Genomic DNA, 8,768 nt, shown 5'->3' with positions numbered 1-8,768 from the left:
TGGCTAGTACACTGATGATGAAATGGGATACCCCAAAAGTTTTCAGACACATTTACAAAAGGCTGAATCTAAAAGGATTAAATATAAGTGAAAAGTCCTGTCTGGATTCTCCAAAAGTTTAGTGGCTCCCAAATTTAATAAGAGTTATTTACATGGTTACCAAAAAAGTATAGGGTCAAAACTGGAGGAGTCCCTCACCCCTATCTCCTAATTACAGCTCCAGAAGTGTGTTTGTCCCAGGTACACTGTTTTAAAGAGACAATCTCGAGCATGCCCCAACTTAAGCAACCAGGATGAAAAACCTGGAAACTGACAAATTGAAACTGAAAGAATTGAAGCTGATTGGCCTACAAAAAAAAAGTCTGGATAGAGACCAGATGAGAGTCTTTAAATAGCTGGAGAGCTGTCCCATGACAAAGGGCTTACACTGTCCTGTGTTGTCCTGAAGGGAAGAACTAGGATCAATGAGTGAAAGTAATTTCAGACTTAATAAAAGGAAGACGTTTCCAACAATGTATTTAATCTTTGAAAATAAAATTGGGCCAACTTTCCAATTCCCCATTATGATGTTATTCAAGTATCAATCATGGGATGTAACAAGGATTAGCATACTATAGGGGTTTGTTTGTCCTATAGGATTTCTAAGGTCCTTTACCTCAAAGAATCTGAACATCTGGCCTCTTTTAGAAGAAGGCTACCTTACCACCTCATCAATCTCAACCGTTTCCTTCCAATCCTGTTTTCAGGTTTTTGCATTTACTTTCCCCTTTGCCCGGAAGCTTTTCCTCAGGCTCTCTGAATGGCTGCCTCCACACCTCGTCCTTCAGGGCTAAGATCAAATGTCACCTATTCAGAGGTGTCTTCTCTGACTATCCTACCTAAATTGGCCTCCCACTAACTCACTTTAATACCATCTGGTTACAGGTACCTTGCTTTATTGTGCTTCACTTTATTGCACTTCACAGGCATTGCATTGTTTTTACAAATTGAAGGCAAGAGCTTTCATCAGCAAAGATTGTGACTCACTTTACTGAGATACTCAATGGAACCGAACCTGCAATCTCTGAGGTACACCTCTGAGGTATTTCTTTTAGGACAATGAGCACTAAGCCTAATATTTTGTTAAAGTCCATCAGGTCAGGGATTGTCTCATTCAGTACTGTATCTCCAGTACACTTTAGTGTCTGCCACATGGTAGGTGCTCTATAAATATTGTTGAATTTGCATTTCTTTTTTTCCATTTATTTTTTATTAAATTTATTGGGATAACACTGATTGATAACATGATATAAATTTCAGGTGTATAACTTAATAATACTACATCTGTATACTCTGTTGTGTGCTTACCACCCAAAGCTTAGTCTCCTTCCATCACCATATATTTGATTCCCTTTACACTCTTCGTCTTCCCCTGACTCCCTTCTCCCTCTGATAACTACCAATCTGTGGTCTCTATCTATGAATTTGTGTGTGTATATTTGTTTATTTGTTGCTTTTTGTTTTATGTTGCACGAGTGAAATCATGCTATTTTTGTCCTTGTCTGTCTGACTTATTTCACTTAGCATAGTACTCTCAAAATCCATCCATGTTGTCCCAAATGTCAATATTTCATCTTTTTAATGGCTGTGTAGTATTCCATTGTATATATGTACCACATCTTCTTTATCAAGTCATGCATTGAAGGACCGTTAGATTGTTTTCATGTCTTGATGATTATGAATAACGCTACCATAAATGTAGGGATACACAAATTTTTACAAATAAGTGTTTTCAAATTTTTCAAGTAGATATCCAGAGAGGGATTGCTGTATTCTTAAGGAAACTTCATACTGCGTTCCATAGTGGCTGTACCAGTTTACATTCCCACCAGAGTGTGTGAGGATTCCCTTTTCTCCACATCCTCTCTAACACTTATTTCTTGTCTTATTGGTAATAGCCATTCTACCAGATGTGAGATATTATCTCATGGTTTTGATTTGCAATTCCATTATAACTATTGATGTTGAACATCTCTTCATATATCTGTTGGTCATTTCTGTGTCTTCCTCAGGGAAGTGTCTATTCAGATGCTCTGCTCATTTCTTAATTGGATTGTTTTTTGTTGAATTGTATGAGTTCTTTATATATTTTGGATGTTAGTTCCTAATTAGATGTATTTTCAAATATCATCTCCTATTTGGTTGGTTGCCTTTTTATTTTATTGGTTTCTTTTGCTGTGCAGAAGCTTTTTAGTTTAATGTAGTCCCATTCATTTACTTTTACTTCTCTTGCTTCTGAGACCAAGCACCATAAGTTTAGTACCTATCTCTTCTATATATTTTATTGTTTCATGTCTTATAGTTAAGTCTTTAATGCATTTTGAGTTAATTTTTGTGTACAGTGTCAGCAGTCTGGTTTTATTCTTTTGCATGTGGCTTTTTAGTTATCCCAAAACCATTTATTGAAGAGGCTTTCCTTTCTTCATTGTATGTTTTTGCCTCCTTTGTCAAAAATTAGTTGCCTATGTATATTTGCGGGTTTATTTATGGGCTCTCAATTCTGTTCCATTGGTCTGTATCTCTGTTTTTTTCTGCCAATACCACACTGTTCTGATTATTGTAGCTTTGTATTCTAGTTTGAACTAAGGGAGTGTGACTCCTCTGGTTTTGTTCTTTTTTTCTCAAGATTATTTTCACTATTTGGGGTCATTCGTGGTTTCATACAATTTTGGGGATATTTTATCCTATTTCTGTGAAAAATGCCATTGGGACTTGGATGGTGATTGCATTAAATCTGTATATTGCTTTAGATAATATGGCTTTTTAATCATGTTAATTCTTCCAATCCATGAACACAGAATATCTTTCCATTTCTTTGTGTCTTCTTCAATTTTTTTCAACAATGTCTTGTAGTTTTCAGTGTACAGGTCCATCACTTCCTTTGTTAAATTTATTTCTAGATATTTTATCCTTTTTGTTGCAATTATAAATGATTGTTTTCTTCATTTCTGTTTTTGATATTGTATTGTTAGTATACAGGAACACAACAGATTTTTGTATATTGATTTTGTATCCTGCAACTTCACCATATTTGTTTATTGTTTCTCATAGTGTCTTAGTGGAGTCTTTCGGGTTTTCTACATATAGAATCATGTCATCTGCAAAGTTTTACTTCTTCATTCCCAATTTGGATGCCTATTATTTCTTTTTCTTGCCTGATTGCTCTCGCCAGGACTTGTAGTACTATGCTGAGTAACAATGGTACGAATAGGTATCCTTGTCTTGTTCTTGATCTTAGAGAAAAAGCTTGCAGTTCTTCACCATTACTCAATGATATTAGCTGAAAGTTGGCCTTTATTATGTGGAGGTACTTTTCTCCTATACCCATCTTATTGTTTTAATCATAAATAGATGTTGTATCTTGTCCAATCCTTTTACTGCATTTATTGATATGATCACATGATTTTTATCTTTTATTTTGTTAATGTGGTGTATCACATGGATTGATTTGTGGATGCTGAACCACACTTGCATTCTTGGAATGACCCCACTTGATCATTATGTATGATCCTTTTAGTATATTGCTGTATTTGATTTGCTAGCATTTTGTTTCTGATTTTCGCATCTATGTTCATCAGAGATAAGGGCTTGTAATTTTCTTTTTTGTGTGTTGTTTTTGCCTAGTTTTGGTATCTGGGTAATGCTGGCTTTACCCAGGTTTGTCTATTTTGTTAATCTTTTCAAAGAACCAATTCTTTGTTTCATTAATTTTTCTATTGTCTTTTTGTTCTCTACTTCATTCATTTTGCTCTAATTCTTATTTCCTTCCTTCTACTAATTTTGGGGTTTTATTTGTTCTTCTTTTTCTAGCTCTTTGAGATATAATGTTAAATTATTTGTTTGAACTTTTTTTTGTTTCTTGAGGTAGGCCTCTAATTCTATACCCTTCCCTCTTAGTACCTCTTTGGCGGCATCCCCCAAATTTTGGTGTTGTATTTTCATTTTCATTTCTCTCTATGTATCTTTTGATTTCTCTTCTTATTTTCCTCTTTGATCCAATAGTTGTTCAGTAGCTTCTTGTTTAATCTCCACATGTTTGTAGTTTCTCTAGCTTTTCTCTTGTAGTTAATTTCCAGTTTCATACCATTGCAGTATGCTTGATATTACTTCACTCTTTTAAATTTTGAGACTAGTTTTGTGACCCAACATATGGTCTATTCTTAAAAATGTTCCCTGTGCTCTTGAGAATGTATATTCTATTGTTTGGGGATGGAAATTCTATGTGTGTCATTAGATCAAATGCACAAAATGCATAAGGCTGATAGTTCCTCATTGACTTTCTGTTAGGCAGATCTATCCATTGCTGTCAATGGGATATTCATATTCCCTACTATAATTATATTTTTGTCAGTTTCCTCTTTAGGTCTGTTAATAATGCTGTAGACATTTTGGTACTCCCAGGTTGGGTGCATATATATTGCTGCTATGTCTTCTTGATGAATTGTCCCCTTTATCATTATAAAATGTCCATCTTTGTCTCTTGCTACCTTTTTTATCTTTAAATCTACTTTTTCTGATGTAAGTACATCTATGCTCCCTTTTCTCTGCATACCGTTTGCATGGACTGTCATCTTTCACCTCTTTGCTTTGAGCCTGTGTTTGCCTTTGGAGCTGAGATGGGTCTCCTGGAGGCAACATATAGTTCGGTCTTGTTTTTTTATTCATCCCACTACTCTGTCCCTCTTGATTGGTAAATTCAGTCCACTTATATTTAGGGTGATTATTGATATATGAAGACTTACAACAGCCATTTTATCTTTTGTTTTCTAGTTGCTCTGTATCTCCATAATTTGGTTTTCTTGTGTTTCTGTCTGCTGTTTTAGTTTGATAGTTTTCTATGATGTTTTTCTCCATTTCCTCTCTTTTTCCTGTTATGTGTCTCCGCTGTAGATTTTTGTTTTGCGGTTATCATTAGGTTTATATAAAAATAAGTTTTATACATATAGTAGTCCTTTTTCTTCTGATTGCATTATATCTTTGCCTGTGCAATTTCAGTCGTTTTCTTCCTCCCCTTTTGTTTTTGTTGTCATAGATTATCCTTTTTTTAATTCTGTGTGTTTGTTTCCAATTGTAGAAGTTATAGTCTTAAATGCTTTTTTTTCCCTTTGATCTTTACGTTCTAGTTAATACTCTGTTCTGAAATAGAGTTGCATTTTCCTGTTTCTATGTCATGCTACTCAAACTTTTGTATACTTTGTCTTTTTATTTGTTAGAAAAGGCCCTTTCAACATTTCTTGTAAGGCAGGTTTTGTTGAGGTAAAATCTCTCAGCTTTTGTCTGGGAAAGCCTTTATTTCTCCTTCATATCTAAAGGATCTCTTTGCTGGATATATTATCCTTGGCTGGTGGTTTCTCTCTTTCAATATTTTGAATATTTCACTTCACCTTCTCCTGGTTTATAAGGTTTCTGCTGAAAAATCTGATGGGTATCTAATGGGAATTCCTTTGTAGGTTCCAGTCTTTTATTTTCTCTGAGTATATTGAGAATTCTTTCTTTGTAATTAACATTTGAATTTTATTATAACGTGTCTTGGAGAAGGTCATTTTACATTGAGGTAATTGGGTTTTATGTTTGAATTTCTTAAGTAAATTAAATGTTGGTAGGGGATCTTTCCTTAGTCCCTAAAAGTAAATCAACTCAGACAAGACAGTATACTTCTAATTGTCTCTTTCAGTCAGACAGGAAGGTCTAAATACTTCATTTGTATAAAATGTGAGCTTATGTTATAGCAAGGTTGATGAAATGAAAAGGGGCTAGGGTAAAGAGAAGAGCCTGTTACATAATATCTGAATTCTATAGACATTTTTTTCTGCATTAACTTTGCTATTGAATAAGGAGAACATAGAGCTTCTGTTAAAGTAGAGTAGTGAACCCCCAGCTAATAATTCTAAACACTAAATAAAACAATTTTTAATGGCTATTTTAAAACACTGGATCCACATCCAGAAGCAGACAGAAACCAAGGGACAGTTTGATCCCCAGAACTGCAATTGGAAGTTTTTGGTTTCTAGGGCATGTGTGTCGCTCGACCCTATGGCCGTGGCTTCCAAAACAAACAAATAAACAACAGGGATGAAGAAACTGCAAGGTTACTAGCTAAAGGTGCTAAAGGTCAGAATTCAAGGCAAGAAAGCAGCGGGACATTTAAAGGGAAAATCCCAGCAGCACCAGCACCACAGCTTTTAACAACTGCCTTGGATAATACATTCTATGTTCAGCAAGAGTTCTTTAAAAACTGATTTTCTCACCCAGAAGCTTGTTTCTGTTCCAAGAAAAACAAAAAACAAACAAAAAAAACCACTTTTTAAAACATCTTAAAAAGAAATTAAGAAGTACAAATTAGAGTTACAAAATAGTCACAGGGCTGTAAAGTACAGCATAAGGAATATAGTCAATATTGTAATGATTATGTAGGGTGTCAGATGGGGGTACTAGATTTATTGGGGTGATCACTTCAAAAGTTATATAAATGTCTAATCACATATTATACACCTTAAACTAATATTCTATGCCAACTGTAATTGCAAAATAAAATTAGTCTAAAACCAAACAGGAGTGTAATATATCTTTACACTGAACTTTAAGATATTTTAGCATGCTTTAGAATCACACTTAACATTTTTCATCTACCCCACCAAAGCAGTACCTCTCCTCATTTCCAGTTTTATCTAATGTGATGTTGTGATTTATAACATACATTTGTTCTGTTCTTGACATAGAGCTTCTAAAACGCTTAGAATTTCCTAAGTGTTAAGAGCAAAATGGGTGTCTTTTGTTCTTAACATTAGGACTTTCAGAAAGCACCTAAGAATAGTGGTTTGTTGTTGTTTAGGGAAGCAGTGTTGAATAGCAGGTTGACTCAACCTTGAATCGTAGATTGAAACTTTCAGTCCCACCCCCTGATTTCTGGGGAAGGTAAAAGGGCTGGAGGTTGAATCAATTACGAAGGCTAGTGATTTAGTCATGCTTAAGTGATGGGGCCTTCATAAAAAGAAAACCCCCTAAGGAGATTTGGAGAGCTTCTGGGTTGGTGGACACCTGGAGATTTGGGGACGAGTGGTGTGCCTGGAGAGGGCATGGAAGCACCCGTCCTTTTCCCATACCTTGCCCTTTGCATCTTTTGCCTGGGTTTTCCTGAGTTATATCCTTTTATAACAAATCAGTAATCTATTGAGTAAACAGGTTTCCTGAGTTCTGTGAGCCATTCTAGTGAATTAATCGAACCCAAGGAGAGTGTCGTGGGAGACTGATTTATAGCCAGTTGGTCAAAAGTACAGATAACTTGGACTTGTGACTGGTGTCTGAAGTTCCAAAAAGGAAGTCCATCATAGCACAGGGAACAACCTCTGAACTGTCTCAGAAGAGTGTCAGAACTGAGTTGAATTATCAGACTCTCTGGTTGTGTCTGAGAATTGCTTGTAGGATTGGATTCAAAATCTTTTGCTACAATATATCCATCCTAAGTTGATAACTGAATGTCATTTTTTCATCACCTGTACACTACATTGAGTCCTTGCTCATTCTTCCTGCAAAGTCTCCAGGTGCTGTCCTACCTGCTTCTGCTCTCTGCCCTTGTGCAGTCCCTCCTCATCTAATTGAATTGTTGAACATCTTGTGTCTCATCTTCTTCAAACCAATTTTTATCACATCAGTACTGTTCAAAACTTAAAAGCAGTAGCTTCTTGTCCATAGGATAAAACCCAAACTCCTTCCTACGCAGTGTTCTCACAATTTACTCCTAGCTACTTATTCGTCACCAAAGTCAGACCTTTCTCCTTGTTTCCTAAACATAACTTGTTCATTTTCTCCTCTTTTGCTGCTCTTGTTGCTAGAGCTGTGAAATCTCTCCACCTACACACATTTTAAGACCAAGTTCAGATACTTAAGCAACTGAAAGCTCTAACTGCACTGGCTGCTTCTCTCCAAGCCTAATTTGACCCTTCTTCCCTTTAGTAAGGTGAAGCTATAAGTAACATCCTTTAAAATAATGTATGAGAAATTATGAATCAATTGTTACTTACAGGCCTTATACATATTCTCATTATTTGATATTTGAAACAACCATTTTAGCCTTACCTCCAAAGCATGCAGCATAATCTTCTGAATATCCTTTGGAATAGCAAACCTTTATTCTTTGATAGGCTATTTCTTGTAAATGGCCAAAATTTAGCTGGAGCAAAGACTGACGAATAGAGTGGGTAATCTGATTTCAACTTTGTTCAGTCTTAACTTATACTTAATTTACAAAGTCGTTTGTTTTTTGTATATACACATATTACTGTTCTCACCCAAATATAACCCCTTTCTCAAACTTCTGTGACCTCCCCCATGGCACTGGCATATTATTGTTATTCAGTACATGTCTCTTGAATTGTTAAATTTTATATACACATATGCCCACTGATCAATAAACTATCCTCCAAAACATGAACTTCAGCACTGTAGAAGCTACGCATCCATGAATTATTCTTCACAGTCTTGACAATTCCTACGTGACCGCATAAGTCAACATAATTTAGTTGAAGCACAAATGCCTCATGTCCTGGAATGCTGATGGGTAGAAGCAAACTCACTTGAGAGAGTGTGAGCCTAACTAGCACCTAAGCATCATCTTTAACCATGGCTTTATTGTCTCTGTTGTAGGGGAAATAATATGCTAGACTGAGTGCTATTTGAAATTAGGGAATTCCCCAGTCTCAGGATGTATCTCAGATGTAAAACATCTCACG

Source organism: Pteropus alecto, unplaced genomic scaffold, assembly GCF_000325575.1.
Source record: "Pteropus alecto unplaced genomic scaffold, ASM32557v1 scaffold33, whole genome shotgun sequence".
Classification (NCBI taxonomy): domain Eukaryota; kingdom Metazoa; phylum Chordata; class Mammalia; order Chiroptera; family Pteropodidae; genus Pteropus; species Pteropus alecto.
This window is presented reverse-complemented; position numbering follows the sequence as displayed.